The sequence below is a fragment of the Bos indicus genome, chromosome 2, assembly GCF_029378745.1.
Source record: "Bos indicus isolate NIAB-ARS_2022 breed Sahiwal x Tharparkar chromosome 2, NIAB-ARS_B.indTharparkar_mat_pri_1.0, whole genome shotgun sequence".
NCBI classification, from domain to species: domain Eukaryota; kingdom Metazoa; phylum Chordata; class Mammalia; order Artiodactyla; family Bovidae; genus Bos; species Bos indicus.
The window spans coordinates 105,346,939-105,370,171 of NC_091761.1; positions in this window are offsets into that span (position 1 = coordinate 105,346,939).

The following is a 23,233-nucleotide window of genomic DNA, read 5'->3' on the forward strand; positions in this document are numbered from 1 at the left end:
CCTACACCGTAGCTCAGATCTTATCCAGAAGCACAAGCGAAATGCCACACAGCCCCACTCAGTGACAAGACCATTGTCCCAGGGGTTTAACTTAGAAGTGATTGTTGCAAACTGAAAAAGTTGTTTGTTTCCGCCCCCCCCCAAAATATCACCATGTTGACTCTGTTACTAAACTGATATCCTAATCTGGACTTGTAGAAAATCATCATCAGAAGAGAATGTGAATGTACTGCTAATGATGGGAATGGGAGAAGGAATTCTTTCCTCCACAGTCTACATTTCTCCTCAGCCCTTAAGAAAGCATTTTCTATATGTGATCTCATTTAATATTTACAACATCCCTATGAAATAGATACTGTTAGTACTTTACTTCTATCTTATGGGTGCGGCATTTAAAGCCAAAAAATGTTCAATTACTGGCCCAGGGTCACATAATTGGAAAGTTGCAGAGTTGGGGTAAAGACAGCTGCTTTCTTGTTTTATATTGTCTATATTTACAACAGTTCTGAGAGATGGGTCTTGGTCTCATTGTCCAGTGAGGAAACCAAAGCACAGAGAAACTGGGTAACTTGTGCAATATCACACAGCTAACTATATGGCTGAGCAGAGAAGGACACCAGAGCAGCCTGAGTAAAGAAATGCTGCTCTTAACCACAGACTGTGCTCCTATGTCTTCATCTGCCAATAAAACTAGAAGATGTGGTAAGAGTGTTGTTTGCTTCTCACGTTATCTTTTGTTCTATATAACCATCCAGTACTCATAAATTTCTGTTGCTGTCCAGTCCTCTACCTGAGGCTTGTATTTATATTAATATATACTTTCAGAGAATAAAGTTAGTACAGAGTGAGAAGAAACAAATAGTGGTATAGTCTGGAAATTAAATCAGATGGATAGAGATGTTTATTAGCATCAAAATTCAGGAGAACTTCCTTTTGATGTATAGTTGAGACTTCTTGTGTGTTCCTTTATGTGTTACGGGCTTCCCTGGTGGCTCAGACGGTAAAGCATCTGTCTACAAGGTGGGAGACCTGGGTTCGAGCCCTGGGTTGGGAAGATCCCCTGGAGAAGGAAATGGCAATCCACTCCAGTACTATTGCCTGGAAAATCCCATGGACAGAGGAGCCTGGTAGGCTACAGTCTATGGGGTCGCAAACAGTCAGACACAATTTAGCGACTTCACTTTCACTTTCACTTTATGTGTCAAAGAGGGAAGTGTCCATTCTCTATTACTTAGAACAGGCTTTCTCAACTCTAGCACTACTGACATTTTGGACCAGGTAATTCTTTGTTGTCTAGGGACATCATCTGCATTGTAAGATATTGACCAGCATCTCTAGGCTCCACTGACTATATGCTAATAGCATCCTTCCCACTCCAGTTGTGAGAATCAAAAACATCTCCAGGAATTCCCTGGCAGTCCAGTGGCTAGGACTCAGTGCTTTCACTTCCACGGCCTGGGTTCAATCCCTGGGCAGGGAACTAAGATCCCACAAGCCAGATGGTGTGGCCAAAAAAAAAAAAAAAAAAAGAAATTCCAACCATTACCAAATGTCCCATGGGGAACAAAATCAAATCACCTCTAGTCAAGAATTACTAATTTAGAGAATCTCAGAGAACAAACCTAAAATAATTCCTCTGCCTCTAAAATTAGACACTGCTTGCACTGAGTTGGTTAGATTGAACAGGAGGCCTCAAGAAGGGATCTTGGCTGGATTGAGAGATTACCCTGAGCCAGAGCTGAGTCACAGCCCAGTGTACCCATGCCCTTTTCTTAGAAAGGAGAAGGAGATGAAGGAACAGAGGGGACCGCCAGAGACCACAGGTGTATTCTGAAGATTCAACTTCAGAGAAGTTAGAGTGGGTTGGAACAAATGTTTAGTAATATAAGGGGGTGGGAATGTGACACCTCTTATTTACTGAAATATCATATACTTATATCATTTAATCCTCATGGTAACCTGGTAAAGGATATACAGTTCATCATTTCTGTTTTACAGGTTAGGAAAGGAATGTGAAAGGTGCTGAAAGACTAGCCTAAGGTTAGAAAGTGAGGGAGCTGGAAGTGATGACAGAGCTGTCTGATTCAAATGTCTATATTCTTTTCAATGTACCCCAAGCCTATAAAGAGAACTCTCCAGAGATGACGTGGAACTTTTAACATTACACTATCCTTTCATTCATTCATTCATTTAACAAAATATGTGCACATCTACTCTGTGAAGATATTTTGGTATCCACCAAGGATGGATACCAAATAAACAAATAAACAAAATCTGATCCCAACCTCACAGATCTTATAATAGTGGGAGAAATACATATTTAAAACATTTCAGTGCACCATGCTAAATACACTGAAGAAGAAATGTGTGCAGATGTCACTGTAAAAACATAGAAGAAGGAACCCTAATGCAGCCTTGAGAGTGTGATGGGAAGAGTCTTGGGGAGGTCTTCATAAAAGAGAAGGCATTAGAGGTGGGTCCAGGGATGTTTGGAGTTGAGATTTGTCCAAGGAAATGGCAGAAATCTCATAATTTACCGCTAAAAATCAACTTCTACAAATTTCAGTTTGGATCTAATGACAGAAAAGAGCAATAAAATTTTGAGTTAAAAGGATGACAGTGTGTTGGGCTGAAGTGTCACTTCTATAGGGAAGTAGAAGGAGTGACTGCCATTTGTATTACCCAGGGTTCTTCCAAAAATAGAACCAATGAGGGAAAAGAGAGAGAGCTAGAGAGGGAAGATTTTAAGGAATTGCTCACAGAATAATCAGTTCAGTTCAGTTCAGTCGCTCAGTCGTGTCTGACTCTTTGCGACCCCATGAATCGCACCATGCCAGGCCTCCCTGTCCATCAACAACTCCCGGAGTTCACTCAAACTCATGTCCATCAAGTTAGTGATGCCATCCAGCCATCTCATCCTCTGTCGTCCCTTTCTCCTCCTGCGCTCAATCTTTCCCAGCATCACGGTCTTTGCTAATGAGTCAGCTCTTCACATGAGGTGGCCAAAGTATTGGAGTTTCAGCTTCAGCATCAGTCCTTCCAATGAACACCCAGGACTGGTCTCCTTTAGGATGGACTGGCTGGATCTCCTTGCAGTCTAAGGGACTCTCAAGAGTCTTCTCCAGCACCACAGTTCAAAAGCATCAATTCTTCAGTGCTCAGCTTTCTTCACCGTCCAACTCTCACATCCATACATGACCCCTGGAAAAACCATAGCCTTGAGTAGATGGACTTTTGTTGGCAAAGTAACATCTCTGCTTTGGAATATGCTATCTAAGTTGGTCATAACTTTCCTTCCAAGGAGTAAGCGTCTTTTAATTTCATGGCTGCAATCACCATCTGCAGTGATTTTGGAGCCCAAAATATAAAGTCTGACACTGTTTACACTGTTTCCCCATCTATTTCCCATGAAGTGATGGGACCAGATGCCATGATCTTCGTTTTCTGAATGTTGAGCTGTAAGCCAACTTTTTAACTCTCCTCTTTCACTTTCATCAAGAGGCTTTTTAGTTCCTCTTCACTTTTTGCCATAAGGGTGGTGTCATCTGCATATCTGAGGTTATTGATATTTCTCCCTGCAATCTTGATTCCAGCTTGTGCTTCTTCCAGCCCAACGTTTCTCATGATGTGCTCTGCATAGAAGTTAAATAAGCAGGGTGATAATATACAACCTTGACGTACCTTTTCCTATTTGGAACCAGTCTGTTGTTCCATGTCCAGTTCTAACTGTTGCTTCCTGACCTGCATATAGGTTTCTTACGAGGCAGGTCAGGTAGTCTGATATTTCCATCTCTTTCAGAATTTTCCACAGTTTATTGTGATCCACAGAGTCAAAGGCTTTGGCATAGTCAATAAAGCAGAAATAGATGTTTTTCTGGAACTCTCTTGCTTTTTCCATGATCCAGCAGATGTTGGCAATTTGATCTCCGGTTCCTCTGCCTTTTCTAAAACCAGCTTGAACATCAGGAAGTTCACGGTTTACGTATTGCTGAAGCCTGGCTTGGAGAATTTTGAGCATTACTTTGCTAGCATGTGAGATGAGTGCAATTGTGCAGTAGTTTGAGCATTCTTTGGCATTGCCTTTCTTTGGGATTGGAATGAAAACTGACCTTTTCCAGTCCTGTGGCCACTGCTGAGTTTTCCAAATTTGCTGGCATATTGAGTGCAGCACTTCCACAGCATCATCTTTCAGGATTTGAAATAGCTCAACTGAAATTCCATCACCTCCACTAATATTAGTGGTTGACAAATACAAAATCTGTAATGGGAGAGGAATTTCAGCAGGCTGGAAATTCAAGTAAAATTTGATGTTGCCATCTTAAGTCTGAATTCCCCATAAGACTCAGCAGATAAGGAAACTCAAGAAGAGTTTCTACTTTACAGTCTTGAGGTAGAATTTGCTCTTCTTTGGGAAACCTCAATTTCTATTCTTAAAGGTTTTTCTTCAACTGATTGAATGAGACCCACCCACATTATGGAATGTAATCTGCTTTACTCAAAAGTCCATTGATATAAATGTTAGTCACATCTATCCACATCTAAACTGATGACCAAGCAACTAAGTAATGGCCTAGTCAAGCTCACAGATTGAGTTAACCAGCCTACCACTGAATTTAGTAGCATGCTTTAGTATAGTCTTATAGTCATAAATCCTGGTAAGCCTTAGCCCTAAATCAGATCCCTAAAGGAGATGGAAGAATTCTTAAGGTTTTGGTGATTCAATAATCATTGTAGTTTCCTTTGTTGTGCAGAAGCTTTTAAGTTTAATTAGGTCCCATTTGTTTATTTTTGCTTTTATTTCCAATATTCTGGGAGGTGGGTCATAGAGGATCCTGCTGTGATTTATGTCAGAGAGTGTTTTGCCTATGTTCTCCTCTAGCAGTTTTATAGTTTCTTGTCTTTTGTTTAGATCTTTAATCCATTTTGAGTTTGTTTTTGTGTATGATATTAGTAAGTGTTCAAGTTTCATTCTTTTACAAGTGGTTGACCAGTTTTCCCAGCACCACTTGTTAAAGAGGTTGTCTTTAATCCATTGTATATTCTTGCCTCCTTTGTCAAAGATAAGGTGTCCATATGTGTGTGGATTTATCTCTGGGCCTTCTATTTTGTTCCACTGATCTATATTTCTGTCTTTGTGCCAGTACCATACTGTCTTGATGACTGTGGCTTTACAGTACAGCCTGAAGTCAGGCAGGTTGATTCCTCCAGTTCCATTCTTCTTTCTCAAGATTGCTTTGGCTATTCAAGGGTTTTTGTATTTCCATACAAATTGTGAAATTATTTGTTCTAGCTCTGTGAAAAATACCATTGGTAGCTTGATAAGGACTGCATTGAATCAATAGATTGCTTTGGGTAGTATACTCATTTTCACTATATTGATTCTTCCGATCCATGAACATGGTATATTTCTCCATCTTTTAGTGTCCTCTTTGATTTCTTTCACCAGTGTTTTATAGTTTTCTATATATAGGTCTTTAGTTTCTTTAGGTAGATATATTCCTAAGTATTTTATTCTTTTCATTGCAATGGTGAATGGAATTGTTTCCTTAATTTCTCTTTCTATTTTCTCATTATTAGTGTATAGGAATGCAAGGGATTTCTGTGTGTGGATTTTATATGCTGCAACTTTACTATATTCATTGATTAGCTCTAATAATTTTCTGGTGGAGTCTTTAGGGTTTTCTATGTAGAGAAACTATAAGCAAGGTGAAAAGACAGCCTTCAGAATGGGAGAAATTAATAGAAAATGAAGCAACTGACAAACAACTAATCTCAAAAATATACAAGCAACTCCTGCAGCTCAATTCCAGAAAAATAAACGACTCAATCAAAAAATGGGCCAAAGAACTAAATAGACATTTCTCCAAAGAAGACATACAGATGGCTAACAAACACATGAAAAGATGCTCAACATCACTCATTATCAGAGAAATGCAAATCACAACCACCATGAGGTACCATTTCACACCAGTCAGAATGGCTGCAATCCAAAAGTCTACAAGCAATAAATGCTGGAGAGGATGTGGAGAAAAGGGAACCCCCTTACACTGTTGGTGGGAATGCAAACTAGTACAGCCCCTATGGACAACAGTGTGGAGATTCCTTAAAAAACTGGAAATAGAACTGCCTTATGACCCAGCAATCCCACTGCTGGGCATACACACCGAGGAAACCAGAATTGAAAGAGACACGTGTACCCCAATGTTCATTGCAGCACTGTTTATAATAGCCAGGACATGGAAGCAACCTAGATGTCCATCAGCAGATGAATGGATAAGAAAGCAGTGGTACATATACACAATGGAGTATTACTCAGCCATTAAAAAGAATACATTTGAATCAGTTCTAATGAAGTGGATGAAACTGGAGCCGAGTATACAGAGTGAAGTAAGCCAAAAAGAAAAACACCAATACAGTATACTAACACATATATATGGAATTTAGAAAGATGGTAACGATGACCCTGTATGCAAGACAGCAAAAGAGACACAGATGTATAAAACAGTATTTTGGACTCTGTGGGAGAGGGTGAGGGTGGGATGATTTGGGAGAATGGCATTGAAACATGTATAATATCATATATGAAATGAATCACCAGTCCAAGTTCGATGCATGATACTGGTTGCTTGGGGCTGGTGCACTAAGACGACCCAGAGGGATGGTACAGGGAGGGAGGAGAGAGGGAGGTTCAGAATGGGGAACTTGTGTATACCTTTGGTGGATTCATGTTGATGTATGGCAAAACCAATCCAATACTGTAAAGTAATTAACCTCCAATTAAAATAAATAAATTTATAGTTAAAAAATAATCATTGTAAATATACAAAAGAGCTTGCTTTTTAATGAACCTTATGTGAATTTTTTCATAAAATGACAAATTATATAGTGATACTTTAGTTTGAGGAAACAGTCGTGTGTTTCTAAGTCAAATACTAAAAAGTCTTGACTTGAGTTGTGTGTATGCATGAACTTGTGTTTATTCATTCTTATTTCTTAACTGACAAAAAGATAAAGTTATTTCATTCAGATCTAAGACACCAGTATATAGCATGTATGTGTATTTACATGCACATAATGTCCATGATCAGAATTTGTTGATTACATCAGGACTATCATTCTACTTTTGAACAGTGAAACTGTCCAAGAAAAAAGCCTGAATGAAGAAGTCTGTAAGATTATCACCCTGGAGTTCACTGTCACCTTTTGATCTTTTCATTAAAAAATGCATTTATAAAGAACATATCAGATTCTTAGCCAGAAGTCTTTAATTTAGTAGCCAGTTAATTTATTGCAGAATCCACATACTTTGAAAGGCAATGCATACAAAGAACTCTCTGACAAATCTAAAATGAATCAGTCAGTAGGAAAAAATTTCCCCCCCAAAGTTCACAGAAAAGAGTGTCAGAAGTCTATGAGAAATGGCCGGCATATCCAAACTAAGCTTGATTACAAAAGCAAGAATTTCACTCTGGTTCTGTAAAACGATGGGGGTGAGGGGCTGGAAAGAACATGATAAATTATTCAGGTTTAAGAGACAGTGATAAAAATGTAAATGTAACCCTGTCACTGAATCTTTGCACCAGCTGAATAAATTCAGACTAGAAGCTGAATCAGCATCTTGCCTCTGATGAAAACCAATTGAAAGCACAAAGACGGAAAGAAAAAAAACCTCAGAAGCTCTTTGGAAATGACAGATAAATTGATTAAGCATAACTGCAACCCTAAGATGAAACAGTTTTACTGATATTTACGGCAGACCAGAGGGTTCTTCCAGCTCACTTCAAATGGAAACACTTGTAATCAAAGAATCAGGTCTTGCTTAAGCCCCAAAGTGATTATTACTTCATTAATTATGGTCATGTCTGCTCTTTCATTGTGAGCACATCTAATCTTTTCCCAAGAGCAGTACATTAGCCTCATTTCATCTTTAATCAGTAGATCCCTTCCCAAGGATGTTCTCTGCAGTGTGCATCCAACAACTCTATATACCAAGCTGACTGCCAACATCAGTCCTGTGCTTGGCCTAACATTATAGCTTAGGATGTAAAATATAGGAAAATCTCCCCACTTGGCAATGGAATAAAAACAAATTTTTTTCATATCTATTTTCAAACAGATCAAGAGATAGGGTATAAATGCGAATGAATGTATTTTTCTTGTACAGCTCAGTGATTAAAAGCATGGGTTTAGAATCCAGGCTGTCTGGGTTCAAAGACAGGCCCGCCACTCAGAAAAGCCAGCTGCTCAACTTTCCTCAGCCTTTCTTATCTCTAACACAGAGATAATTACAGGGTTTGTTGTGAGGATTAAATGAGTTAAAACATGTAAAGGGCTTAGGACGTGTCTGGTGCATAGTAAGTGCTCAATAAATGTTAGTTCTTATTAATATTGTGCTTACATTAAACATATGCCACCCACTTAGGGGTTAGACAAATGGTTTGTGTGCTTAATAGAAAAATCACCAGCCAGTCCACTGAGCTGCTCATATGCGTCTGTTTAACAGTACAATCCTGTCTGCCCATTTTTATGCATGGATAGAATTACATGGATAATGACTGATGTCCATATTTACTCCCAATTTGTCTATAAGCCCTTAAGAGATATTTTAATGTCATGGTGTAGTGAAAATTATAAAATTCTGTTGATATATCCCCTGCACATAAATATGGGAATTCTCTGTACTTTTTGCTCAATTTTGCTGTGAACCTAAAAGCACTCTAAAAAAATAAAAGTCTACCTAAAATTTTAAAATTCTATCAATATCAGATAATAAAACTGATTAATGAGCCTCTCACAAATATCCACTGGGAAGTACCCATGTGCCCAGAACCACGCCAACCATGATAAGACAAAAAAAGAACCAGAAAACAATCTAAAGCCTACTAGACATTGACAATTGTTTAGGGAGAAAAAGGTTTATCTGGAACTACTAAAAGATTAAGCTATTATGTGAATTGTGTAATTACAGACAATTAGACAATAAGCTAACATATCATAATATGCTATTTGTGGGTTGAGAACTTTCTGCAAAGGAAAATGAAGGGTGATGAATCTGGACTTGGGACCCATGTGTTGGGAGTGGTGGATGTGCATAAACATTCTAACTCTATCCTCCCACCATCAAGTAAAATTTCCTGGGCTCTACATCCTTGCTCATCCTTCTTTTTCAAGGAACTATTAACTAGATTGAAAGGGGGAAAAATCTCTTTCCATGGCAAAATGGTGTTCTGCAGGAATGTTGACAGCTTCTTACCCACTTCATCTTTGCATGTGGCTCAGTTAGTGTCCTCCATGGTTAGGAAGGATAAGGGCTTCCCTCATGGCTCAGATGATAAAGAAACTGCCTGCAGTGCAGGAAGCCCGGGTTCAATCCCTGGGTCAGGAAGATCCACTGGAGAAGGAAATGGCTATCCACTCCAGGATTCTTGTCTGGAGAATTGCATGGACACAGAGGGAGTCTGGCAGGATACAGTCCATGGGGTCACAAAGAGACAGGCACAACTGAGTGACTAACACTGTCGCCATAAGCAGCAGGCTGCATTGTCACCAAGCCTGCAACCACCCTGATTGCATTCTGTAGTCCATCGTGTGCTAACGCCCATTCCTCTCCTCCATGACTCATGTTTCTCCCCGGCTGTCCCCAAAGCCAGCAGAGGAAGGTAAATGTTACCCTTAAACTATATTACATGGCATCAGTGGGGAGCGGACATGACCCATTTGCACACCATCGTTTCCTGTAACCAGGATTTGGTTCCTGGCCCTGCCCTCCACAGTCACACCAGAGGTCACAGAACAGGCCTGGCTTGTAGCCTATGTACCTATATATCTGGAGGAAGGATCCCATTTAGGCCTGGGCATGTTAGCTTTTTTTTTAAACCAATTTATTGATAAGTCAGTAACATAAGTAGTTCGGGAAATTCATAAAAAGTCTTCCTCTTTGCCACTGCTCAGTAGCGTGGTCTACTCCCCTTCTATCAAAAAGCTGGTCTTCTTTGTCCAAACATTTCTGCTCCAGAAAGACAATCTGCCTGGGCTAATTCGTCAACTGTGGTTTTTAGTCACTGGGAGAGATGGGCTGGACTTACTTCCTTTGTGTGAAATTCCTGGCTGAGTGACTTCACCTTTGAATGAACTAGGTCATAAATTGTACCAAAGTTGCTTTGTTTTGTTTTCCTGATATTGCACATCCATTCTGAGCTCAAGCCACTGTGCTAGGTGCTGGGTAAGGATTTAAAAAAATAAGTTGTGTATAATTCTTGCCCTCATGTTGATGAGAATTTAGTGTTACTATAGGATTAGTAGGAAGTGCAGACAAGTATATCATTATTTTAATATAAGGCAGAAATCCCGGTAGATAACTCAGGAGAAGTTTTGAAATCCGCAGGCAAAGATAACAGCGTAAGCAAGAGCACAGATGCAGAAGAGGTCAGAGGTATTTACGGGCCAATGAGCAGAAGTGGATGGAGGTCATGGTCACTAAAAAGATGGTCACTTCACAGATGTAAAGAACAGACCTTTGGACTCTGTGGGAGAAGGCGAGGGTGGGATGATTTGAGAGAACAGAATTGAAACATGTATATTATCATATGTGAAATAGATCGCCAGTCCAGGTTTGATGCATGAGACAGGGTGCTCAGAGCTGGTGCACTGGGATGACGCTGAGGGATGGGATGGGGAAGGAGGTGAGAGGGAGGGTCAGGATGGGGAACACATGTACATCCATGGCCGATTCATGTGAATGTATGGCAAAAACCACCACAGTATTGTAAAGAAATTCGTCTCCAATTAAAATAAATTAAAAAAAAAAAAAAAAAGATGGTCACTTCACTCTTAGGTGAAGCAGAGAATTTCAGAGAACAACTGTCAACTGTCCCTCTCTTAGGGCTTTAAATCTTGCCCTCTTGAATACCACACTCAATTTGGGGCCCACTTCACATAAGTTTCTTGAAATTCAAAATGCATAATAAAGCCTTGAAAAATTGTCCCAGATACTAAGCCCTTGTGGTTTCTTAAAATCAGAGAATCATTACTTAGAAAGGAGAGATGCATGCGCTATTCACTCTGCCCATCAGTCTCTGAAAAGTAGCATAATAAAATTACTGGGCAGATGAGAGTCACACGAAACAGCCAATATATTTTTTTCTATTTCACTAATGTTAAAAACTGGAAAACTATATCATTACTGAAACTATCAATCATTAGAATGGGCTCCTTTGGGAACCATGGAGCACTGAATAGTATAAACAGAGGCCAAATAATTTTGTCAGGAATTCTTTGAAAGGGACCCTCTGCTAAGTGGGAGATTGGCTCCACTTGTGTTTCTAAATCCAAATCCCGCTGTGGTCCAGAAAAGCTATTAATAGTCCATAACATGGATGACAGGAATGCAGAGCAGGAGACAGGAAGGGAAAGAAAGAGAAGAGGATCAGAGTAAGGAAGACAGGGAGGATGCAAGAAGGAGGAAGGGATTGCTCTTGCAACACATGAGCCGGTATTTAGAAACTACTAAATGAGAGTAACTCTAAATTCTAGTACTATGACTATATCAAGTGAGCTCTTCGGTTTTGTGACAAAAGTATGTAAATTGTCACTTTGGTCATGAATTGGATGAGAGAACAGATCATACTACCTGGTGAGGAGAGGGTTAAGAGTCAGGTTTAGGATGAGCGCACATCACCAGGGACCTCCAACTACTGAGAAGAGGTGGTCCTCACAAGGGCCCTGGGTTGCGACAGCTGGTGTCTTGGCCCAGCACTCTGCATCATAGTGAGGGCTTGGGACCATGTTGAGTGCAGAAAGATCTGGAAAGATTCTAGCTCTTCACCACCAAGCTGGGTGATGTTTCACTTTGTAACAAAAACCAAACCAGTCAGATTAAAACTACCAGCCTGTTGAATGAGATAATTTATGTGACAGTGCCTTGAAGTAAATAAAAATCACTGTGCCTTCATAAGGTATCATTATGCAAATCAAGGTATAATATGAGGTTCCTGATACCAGTGGTTTGCTACCCTCCAGGATCTCTGTCATCTTTAAACATACGCTCCCTTGCATGTGGATTTATCAGGGTAGATGTACACTGAGAATGAAGGATTTCTCAGACCCTCTAATATTGAGGCAAGTGCTGCGTGGTCAGCAGAAACTAGAAGCAGATCAGAGGGTAAAAACAAGAGATTTTGAATTATGCCTTAGAGAATTTGGAGCTGTTCTGGGCCATTCACCAAAATGGAAGAGGTAGCTATGTTGTAAATTCTGCAGTTGATAGTTTCATGTCTTTCTCTGCAAGCTTAACATAGTACATAGCACAGAGAAGGTGATCAGGAAATATTATATCTACATCTACATTATATGCATCATTCAATATGAATGAGGTTGTGCTATGATAACAGTCCTGCCCCCAACCACACACACACATATCAGTAGCCTAAAACAACAAAGATTATTTCTCAATCATGCTACACCTCCCTTGTCGTTTAGCCATAGGTTCTGTCCCATATCAGCCTCTCTGCAGGATTCAGTCCAGTGAACCAACCACCATCTGGGACATTGCTGGTCACTATGGCAGAGGGAAAGAGAGCTCTGAATGGTTTCATATCAGCACTCAAATGCTTTAACATGAAAATGACATATCGCTTGTATTCACAACTCACTGGACACCTGTAGTCACATGGTACCCTGAGTAGGATGGAGGGTTAGAGCAGTGATTCTCAACCATGAGTGATTTTGCAACTCTTTGGCAATGTCTGGAGACATTTTCAATTGTCATAACTTGCAAGATGTGGAGGAGAGGTGGGAGGGTAATACTGGCATCTAGTGGGTAAAGGACAGGAATGCTACTGACATCTTACAATGAACAAGACTGTCTTCCTCAACAAAAATGAACCTGGTCCAAAGTGTCTATAGTGATGAGTTTAAGAAACCCTGGGTTAGAGAAAGACAAATCATATCAATTTTGGGGGGAGAGATAAACAGGGATATGTCAGAAAGGACATGCTGAAAACTACAGTTGTGGTTAGGGGATGAAGTGGAATTTTGGTAAGAGGTAGAAAGCAGAGTGTAGTAGAGACAGCAGCCTAAACATAGCAGGTGAAGGAGTATAGCAGAAATTTGCAGAAAAGTAAAAGCCCACACATAGGAAGAAATATCAATACAAATTGGAAAGGTAAGTTAAAGTTAAATCTTGGGAGACCTGGAAAGCTGAGAATTTAAGTGCAAAGGACCGGGGCAAAGCAAAACAGTGAATAATCTCAGAGCATTTGTCTTGGAGCTGCCAATCCATCTCACCAAGAGTCATGCATTCATACATAAATTAATTCCCTTTTGATTCAAGCATTCAGTATCAATGTGATCTGTCTGTTGCCTTAGTCCTACCTCATCATTTGAAGGAGGGAAAACTAGGGCTCATGGGATGAAGTCTCTTGCCCATGGTCACTGGCAAGTTAGTGACTGAGCTGGAACCATAATCTAATCTTAGCATGAGATCCAGTCTTTATCCTCATTAAAATCACAGTCTAACTTTGTGTACATACCCAAGTGCCCAGGATATCAAAAGCACAGCCAGCCTTTTCTCTCTTGCTATCCTTAATTTATCTTCTTATATAAAAAAGATTGTTGATACATTTTCTTTATTACTTTCCTCAGTCTTACTTAGGACCCAAAATGTGCAAGGCCAAATGTTCGTGTACAAACCTAATAGAATTTTCCTACCTAAAAAATGTGTTGTTGAAAAAAGAAGGTAGGAATAAATGGAAAGGTGTTATTTGCCCTTTGGAAGCATTTTCAGAGGATTGTTATGGGGTCAGACAGATATTTCTCATTTCCAGTATCACAATGTGGACTCACGTTTAATGAAGAATTGAGATTTGGCTAAGAAAGCAAGTGATGTGTGTGCTAAGGCACTTCATTCATGTCCCACTCTTTGCAAACCTATGGACTTTAGTCTGCCAGGCTCCTCTGTCCATGGGATTCTCCAGGCAAGAATACTGGAGTGGGATGCCATGCCCTCCTCCTCCAGGGAAAAAACCAAGTAACCTAATCTTCAAAACAATTCCAGGGATGGATCCAGTTGAAACAGCTTGTGCACAGAACCAAACTTCTTTGACCCAGAGAACATTTCACAACCCAAGAGCTCAATTCTGGAATTTTTGTATTTCTTCCTCTCAACTGGACGAGGAAATTGCATTCCCAAGACCATGCTGCTGCAACATAAAGGTTATTTATTTTCAAACAAAAGAATTAGGAAATGTGAACTTTAAGGCTTTAATACTAGCATTAACTCATCTGCTGGAGACAGATGGTATTTAGTATTTTCAATGAAGAGGCTGTTAAATGTGAAAACTTAATACATTTGGGATGAGTCATCAGGGTGAGTTAATTTGCTAAAATCTTAGCTATCACATTTCCTGATTAGATTTTTTCTCTTTTTGGTCTTTCAGTCTGGCATTGTGACCCTAACAATTTTCCATTTAACACAACGGAAATACTTTGTATTCTCCTCTATTTGTAGTCTTACCTGGGGTTATTCGGGGGTATTGTCCCTGGGCTTAGTTTGAAATGATGATGAAACAATTTACAACAAAGGCTTTAATAGGAAAGTCTAATCTAAGATGAGATGTCAGGTCAATTTGATGGCATAATATATTTACTTGATATTTCTTTTCACTTCTTTCCACCCCTGCTCATTTCCGTCTAGTGGTTATCTGAGCCCCACTTAGAAGCTTTAGACTGGGGAGATAGGATTTTGGTTTTCTTTTTTTATTAATGTGTCCCTTTAGTGTGACGGATTTCTTATAAACTTTATTAAATAAACATCCTCACCTTCATTTGATGTATTCAGTAGATTTTTCTTAAATGTCTCATATATATGCATCCCTTTTGTAATTTCCATGACATTTGGAAAATTGTGAAGTTTCAGGATGTTACCAGGAAAAAAAATGTTATTATGAGACATCCACAGACAATAATTAGCTCCAGAAAGTGAAAGTGAAGTCGCTCAGTTGTGTCTGATTCTTTGCGACCCCATGGACTGTCGCCTACAAGGCTCCTCAGTCCATGGAATTTTCCAGGCAAGAGTACTGGAGTTGGTTGCCATTTCCTTCTCCAAGTTAGCTCCAGACTGTAGTACAAAACATTTTTCATTTTTTCTCAATGAGTTACCTATCAGTCCATAGAGCCCTCATCCAGGGACATCCTGAAATTCCATCTTTTTGGGGCACCTTTTCATCTTCCTTTTCCTAAGGACCCCTCAGTCTTTTCAGTGACTATCCATCCCTTGGCTTCACCCCAGGAATGTGGCTGGTCAGATCTTTTGGGGAATATGCTCCTGAACCAACAAACATTACTCTGGCTACTATTTGTTGGAATGTAGAGGTGATCCTGAATCTTATCTCTTCCACTTTACTTTGGAACAAAGTGAGACTTAGATGCAGAAGACAGGTGTTGGGAGAAAAATATCAGCTTGATGGATAATAAAACTACCTTGGAAAATATGGCCTGGATCCATGGTCACAAATGAGCTTCTCAACAGTTCTCAATTCTCAGATCTAGACCTCAGGAGCCATTCTCAATGGAGTGTGAGGGTCTACAGAGAAAAGGCTTTTACCCAGACTCATTCTCTCACACCCATTAGGTCCCAAATGTGAGGAAAGAAAGTCTGTCCTCTGGAAAGCCTCTAGCAGTTAGTCACACCCGGCCTTTGACCCTCATGAGCTCACTAGGAAAGAAAGAGCAAAGACGGAACCATGAAAAAGAAAACTCAGAGAGACTGAGCCACATGTTTCTAAGTCCTAAAACCCAATTACACAATCACTTAGGACTAGGGTGGAGAAGGAGAGGAGAGTTCTTCCCTGCTTTTCCTCTCTGAGTAGTGTAGTGGAAATGTTCTCCCCTTTTTGAAAGCATGAAGAGTGGGGAATGTCTCCTCTAACACTCTCAAGGTTTTGTTTTCTTAAACCATTGTTGTTGTTTAGTCACTAAGTCTTTTGCGACCCTATGGACTGTAGCCCGACAGGCTCCGCTGTCCACTGGGATTTCCCAGCAAGAGTACTGAAGTGGGTTGCCATTTCCTTCTCCAGAGGATCTTCCCAACCCAGGGATTGAACCCATGCTTCCTCCATTTCAGGCGGATTCTTTACCACTGAGCCACCAGGGAAGCCCTTTGGGTTGTAATTAAACTCATGATCCCTCAGGTTCTCTTGTGGTGGTCCTACTTCCACTTTGGTGAGGTCTCTCTTCTCTCATGTCTTCTCTCAGTGTTCCCTCTTCTGGGAAAACTCCCGGGGTCACAACAGAGAACTTAACATTTGCTCTAGTAGGCTCTGAAATAAGTTAAAAACCCTAGGCTGGAAATCCATTGCCTATCCTTTATCCCATCTCAAGTTGTCACTAGTCATGATATGCCCAATATACTTCATCAGAAGTTATATAGAAAGTACAAGTAACAGCAATACAACCCAAAATATGGTGTCAGCAGAATATGAATGACTCAAACTTGAATTTGAACTGTCTCCCAGTATTAAACTCCTGGTGAGCAATTAAAGTCCAAAATTCAAATCCTCCTTTACTTTATAATCCAAAAAAATTAAAGACCAACATTCTTAAATTAAAGACTACAGAAATTAAAATCTAAATAATATCTTCTCCATTTGTGAAAAAAAAAATTGTTGCTTAGACTCACATGGCAGGATTCTCAGATGCTCCTTAATAGAGTATTCCTTCAGTATCTACAACTTCTCACTGAAAAGCAGGTGGTTTCTTCAAGGTCTTGGATTATTTAGCCAATTCTTTTTTTTTTCTTAATTCATTTATTTTCAATTGAAGGATAATTACAATATTGTGCTGGTTTCTGCCATACGTCAACATGCATCAGCCATAGATAAACATGTGTCCGCTCCCTCTTGAGCCTCCCTTCCACCTCCCACTCCATCCCACTCCATCCCACCCCTCTAGGTTGTCACAGAGCCTGGGTTTGAGTTCCCTGAGTCTTACAGCAAATTCCCACTTAATTAGCCAATTCTTAAATATCCCACTTTTAAACATGTTAAGAAGAATTAATAGAAGTGGAATTATCATAGCATATACCAAAGGACCTACATACAAAACTGTTTCTAGAGCAGGTAGGCAAACAGATACATACTTACGTGCATACATACATACATACATTTCCCAGGTGGAGAAAGCAATGGCACCCCACTCCAGTACTCTTGCCTGGAAAATCCCATGGACGGAGGAGCCTGGTGGGCTACAGTCCATGGGGTTGCTAAGAGTCGGACACGACTGAATGACTTCACTTTCACTTTTCACTTTCATGCATTGGAGAAGGAAATGGCAACCCACTCCAGTGTTCTTGCCTGGAGAATCCCAGGGATGGGGGAGCCTGGTGGGCTGCCGTCTATGGGGTCGCACAGAGTCGGACACAACTGAAGTGACTTAGCAGCAGCAGCAGCATTTCCCAGGACCCATTTAAGACAATCAAGAAGGATATTACTCCTTCCAAAGACCATAATAGCAATAGAGGAAGGTCAGAGGTTTAATAGCCAGAAAGGTTTGGCTCATTTTAAAATAATTTCTAACTTCTCACTCCCCTTCCTCTGTAAGAGAAGCTAGATAGATAACTACTTGATTTTCTCAGTCATCTTCCAGCCTGGATTATCTACATGATGCTCATCTGGCTGACATGGTACAAATGAATGTCTGAGTAAATAAAGCCTCAAGTAAAACTTTTTGGCCCTTCGCCTTCTTCAAGCCTAAAGCACAGATATGATATTGGGAGATGCAACAGCCATCCTGCAGCCAGGAAGGCAGAAACCATGTGCTAAACATGGAGGAGCTGAAACAGAGAAAGAGCCTGGGTTCAAGATGGACCTCAGATCCGTGGTATGCCTACTTCTAGATCTCTTGCTATGCCTACCTCTGGATTTCTTTCTATGTGAGAAAAGTAAATATATCTTTAAACAACTTAGGATTTCTGTGATTTTGTGAGTAAACACACTTATGAATGATTAAAAGGAAAAAGAAAATCCTAGTTCCAGTTTTGCAAGCATGCAAGTTAATCTACAATGGTTGCTCATAAGAGTTAGGAGAAATAACTTATCAGTAGATGATTTCCATCGTTCTTGGGAGAAATATCCACCAATGCATCCTGTTAGAAATTATACTGATTGCATCACAGCCAGTGGACCTCACTTGAAGTATCTCTGTTTCACAGTAGAACCTCTTAATTCCCATTTTTTTGACCTCCATGCTCCAGTGCCCAACCTCTCACTACTCCCATGCTGCTGCTAAGTCGTTTCAGTCATGTCCAACGTTGTGCGAACCCATAGACGGCGGCCCACCAGGCTCCTCCATCCCTGGAATTCTCCAGGCAAGAACACTGGAGTGGGATTCCATTTCCTTCTCCTCACAACTCCCATGCTGAACAATTAAAACTATTCTTAGGTTAATCAACCTTGCTTCTAATGAGAAAATTTGATAAACTTCTATGTTAACACCTACTAACTCTTGCCAAAGACCACCTTCAGGAAGGAGGAAAGTCGGGGTGGAAATGAGAAGATAGGGTAAAAATTGATTATCTCAAGTGTAAGGTATTATGTGTGGCCTTTGGCTCCTCCATAATATTTACCAGGTGTATATCTTAAAGGACTCAATGGCTAGTAGGCTAAACACAATATACTCACTTATAAGGGTTACATGTCTTTGGATATGACAAGAAATGCCCCCCAAAATATGGCATCTTATGAGGCTCAGAGGACAGAAATAACTCCCACTGTGGAAGTTTGGATAGGCACCAAGGAAGCAGTATTTGAATATTATACCCAACTTTTCTATTCCAGCTCAGAAACTGAAGGAGGAAGAAGAGCAAAAATGAAGTATCCTTACAAAGGGAACTGCAAGAGCAAAACAGAGAGTCAAAGAAGAGCCATGCACATCTTGAAAACTTTGATGTGTTCAGAAATGCTTATGCTGGAGTATGAAGGCAGCTCAGATAAAATTAATTTAAAGGTAGTTTAGGCCAAATAATGAGTCTTGAATGCCAGGCTTAGGTGCTCCAACTGTTTTTCAGGTGATATAAATCCATGGACAGTGGCAAGAGATAGAGCAAGTGAATGTCAAGATGGTCGATCTAAAGGCAATATATAAAATACAGGTGATGACACTAGTCCCATAAATGGGCAAGGAACAGAAATTGGGAGATATAATTCCCAAGACCTTATGACTAATTGAATATGCTGAGCCAAGGAGAAAGAAAGTCACTCATGACAGAGGTTTCTGGATGGGTTGCCAGGGAAGATGGGGAGGTCTTTAATTGAAATAGTCATACCAGGAGAAGAAAAGCTAATTTCTTTCATTTCTAATCAGCACAGTGACGTCAAGGCAAAAATGTCAAGCACACCGTCAAAAATGATGAACCAGAGCTTAGGAGAAAGGATAGAACTAAAATTAGAGATTTAAGTGTTCTCCCCACATAGGATGTGGTGGAAATCATGATAATGAATGAATTTGCCAAGGGAAGGAATACAGAGAGAGAGGACTGTGAACCATAAACTTGGGGGTAATTTTCAGAATCATGTATGAATGCTGATATCATCAAAATTCAAAGTGGGAGAGACTTTCTAAACTGAAAACAAAGTCTCTGAGGTATGGAGTGAGTGTAATTTGCCTCTTGTTTTTGCCAATCTTTATAACTTATATAAATAATGAAAGCAATAAATGCTACTTTTAAAGAATAGCATTAGTAGTAGTGCAACATATTATAATGGAGGCAAATTAGTAACCTCAATGACTTTAATGAGTTTAAAAATTAAAAAATTATATTTAATTTACCTTTTTACTATGTTTAATATTTGTTTGATAACTCATTTAGCACTTCTCAATAAATATTTATGGAGCACCTATTAAGTGCTAGGCAGTGTTCTAGATGTTTGGGATCTATCAGTGGACAGACCGTGGAAGATCCTGATCCTTTGGTTGCTTTCATCCTTCTTTCATTGTTAGAATGCAAAGTTACTTGGACATTTTAAGGCATCTTATACACCCAATGTCTGCAACTGGTGGAAGAATCATAGCACCATGATCTTCAAGTCAGGTCAGTTTAATTACCAAGCTTCCAGCTCCTCCTTTGCAGTATGCAAATAATCGTGCCCTCTCTTCAGGATCAGGAGTACAAATGGCATATAGAAAGTCTTTCTTATGTGCCTCAGAAGTTCACCATGAACAGTGAGTATCAGTTGATAAGTTGAATAAAAGAATAGAAATTCTGCATTCTAGATTTGGACTCTGGTTTCAAAATTCACAGTATTTTCTTAGACTCCAGTTTTATTAGCTAGAGATAGATAGGTAGGTAGATAGAGAGAAGGAAGAGGGAATTTGACTTGAGCCTTCATAAAATTTCCAAGTCCCCAAATATAATAATTAAATGACTGTGTACCCAGAAACCATGGATATTCTTATATAATCAGGAAGTTACTCTGAAGTCATGTTTTCTTTTAGTATTTCTTAAATGCTTTAGCATTTATTTTCATTTAACCATACCACTTTAAATGCTTTACAAAGGATTGGTATTGAGGATATTTTCTGTGCTGTTCCTTATGCAAAGTGCTTTTCTTGCATCAGCTCATTTTACACTCCTAATTGCCCTTGAATTGGACATAAATAGCATCCCTATTTTACAGAAAAAATAAAACAAAAATTTATTTTTGTTTTTTTAGAAGATTATAGGAGTTGAGAAACTTCCCCAGAATCATATAGCTAGAAGTAGTGCAAGTGGGATCCAAAGTTTGGCAATCTAGCTTCAGGTCCACATCTAAGACCTGAACACATATCTTAGTTCACTTGTGGCTCCTTTTCCTACTCATACCCTCAAAACACCATGGTCCATTCTAGAGATGTTCAGGGGCACCACATGAGAGCAGCAATGTATGGTTTCTCCAACTCTGCACCCTACCCATTTATGGGGTGATCATCCACCTTGTCTAAGACTGGGAGATAAAGGGCCATAGTCTTTCCTAGTACATCTGTCCCCAGTACTGAATTTTTCTAAAGGATATGAAAGTCTTCATTTCACTCTACTGTTGACAAAAGGAGTGATGAGTTGGTTATGGATGAGGTGTTTCTCCTGCAGTTCTATTCTCGCTGGGATGATTTACTGAATGTCTACTTAATAGTTTGTGAAGCTAAGGGGAGTTAAAGAGTTGGGGTTGGGAGTGAGATGGGTGAAATGGATGAGGGGACAGAAGGCAAGATTTATATTCAGACAGGACAGTGACTTTAGCCTGCTTCACAATGGAGGTTATTCATCACAGCCACCAGGGCCTCAGGGAAATGAAGTGTTTGAATTTGTAACATATTCCATCAGCCTGTTTGCTGGTGAAGCTTAAGGCAACACAGGAGAAACTGATCAAGTGGCTTCTGACCTGCTTCTAGCTTCTGACCTCAAACACAAGGTTCTCCTTTCTTTATGGGCTTCTAATCTCATGTCTCTGTGTGTTTCCCCTTCACCTTTTCATGGTTGGTAAAATGATGAACTTCTTTCAGTTTAACATTCGTAACCCAAGGAATGGTGGCTGTCCTGACAGAATACTCAGTCTTGAAATAAAGGCAGCAGATAAATCTAATTCAGAAGGAAGACAGCATACTTACAGAGACTTTATTCTTCATTCATACCAGCATCCTGAGCAGCAGCAAAAGAGAATATGTATCTTCAACCAGTATTTCTGGAGCATGTATTTTGTCTCAGAAACTAGAGACATAGCATTGAAAAAGTCACTTAATGTTCCTTCCCTCACAGAGTTTAGGGTCTGATAGGAGTGAGAAGCATTAACACCACCTTGGCATAGAGCTAAGGGGTATGATAAGTAAGGGGATATATGGGACTCCAGAAAAGGAAGGTGCATTTGTCTCCACTCAGTAGGATGACTACATAGTCATCCTTGGAAAAATCCATCTTTTTAGGACCTTTGTCCCAGGAAACTGCTACCTTATAATGAGACTTTATATTTCTGATCACCAGAACAGTCTTTTAAATCAGTTGAAACTACAGCCTTTGGTTATAAACAAGATGATGTCTCTCTCTTAAATTTCAGAGACCCAAATACTCACTTTGAATTTGTTAGAGTATGATTGGCTTTAACAGTATAATATTTGAGAATGTTTGTGGTTATTTGTAAATGAGGAGTTAGCTCATGAACCCTAACTGCACTGGAAGAGTTCAGCAAATGAGAAGGGCCTTTGCTGCTGTCAAGGAGAAGTAGCCCTCATTGTTCAGGTATTTGCTATTATTACTGACAGAATTTGACTGGAAAAAATAAAGTCATGAGTCTAGTTAAAGCTATGTTTTTTCCAGTAGTCAGGTATGGATGTGAGAGTTGGACTATAAAGAAAGCTGAGCACTGAAGAATTGATGCTTTTGGGCTGTGGTGTTGGAGAAGACTCTTGAGAGTCCCTTGGACTGCAAGGAGATCCAACCAGTCCATCCTAAAGGAAATCAGTCCTGAATGTTCACTGGAAGGACTGATGCTGAAGCTGAAACTTCAATACTTTGGCCACCTGATGGGAAGAACTGACTCATTTGAAAAGCCCTGATGCTGGGAAAGATTGAAGGTGGGAGGAGAAGGGGAGGACAGAGGTTGGATGGCATCACCGACTCAATAGACATGAGTTTGAGCAAGCCATGGGAGTTGGTGATGGACAGGGAAACCTGGTGTGCTGCAGTCCATGGGGTTGCAAAGAGTTGGACATGACTGAGTGACAAAACTGACTGACTGACTGACAGAACTTGTTGGTGAACCTGCTGAACTTCTAACCAGAAAGGTGAACCTGAAACCCTATGAGGACCTACAGGTACTTAGGGTATCATATGCTCTTCCCTCAGAGTAGGTGCATTCTGCCTAGAGGTCTAAATTTCCTTTCCCATTGGCTAAATATTTCCCATCTGTCTTCACTAGGTCCGCCAGAGCTGAGAGATGGCAACAAAGCTTGGTTTTATTTTGGTTAGACCTGGTGAGTTTGACCCCTCTGAAGAAAAGACACTCAGGTAGAGGAAAAGAAAAAAAAAGAAAAAAGAAACTGCTATTATTTCTACTTCTGGAACTAGGAAATTCCTCTTTCTCTGGAGTTAAAGAGTGAGAATCCAGGCAGGCTTCCTATACAAAGGCAAGGTCAACTGAAGGATGGAAATTGCCTGGGGAAGATGCAGGATTTGTGAAGGAACATCTGGTATGAAGACTCAGCTCTCTGA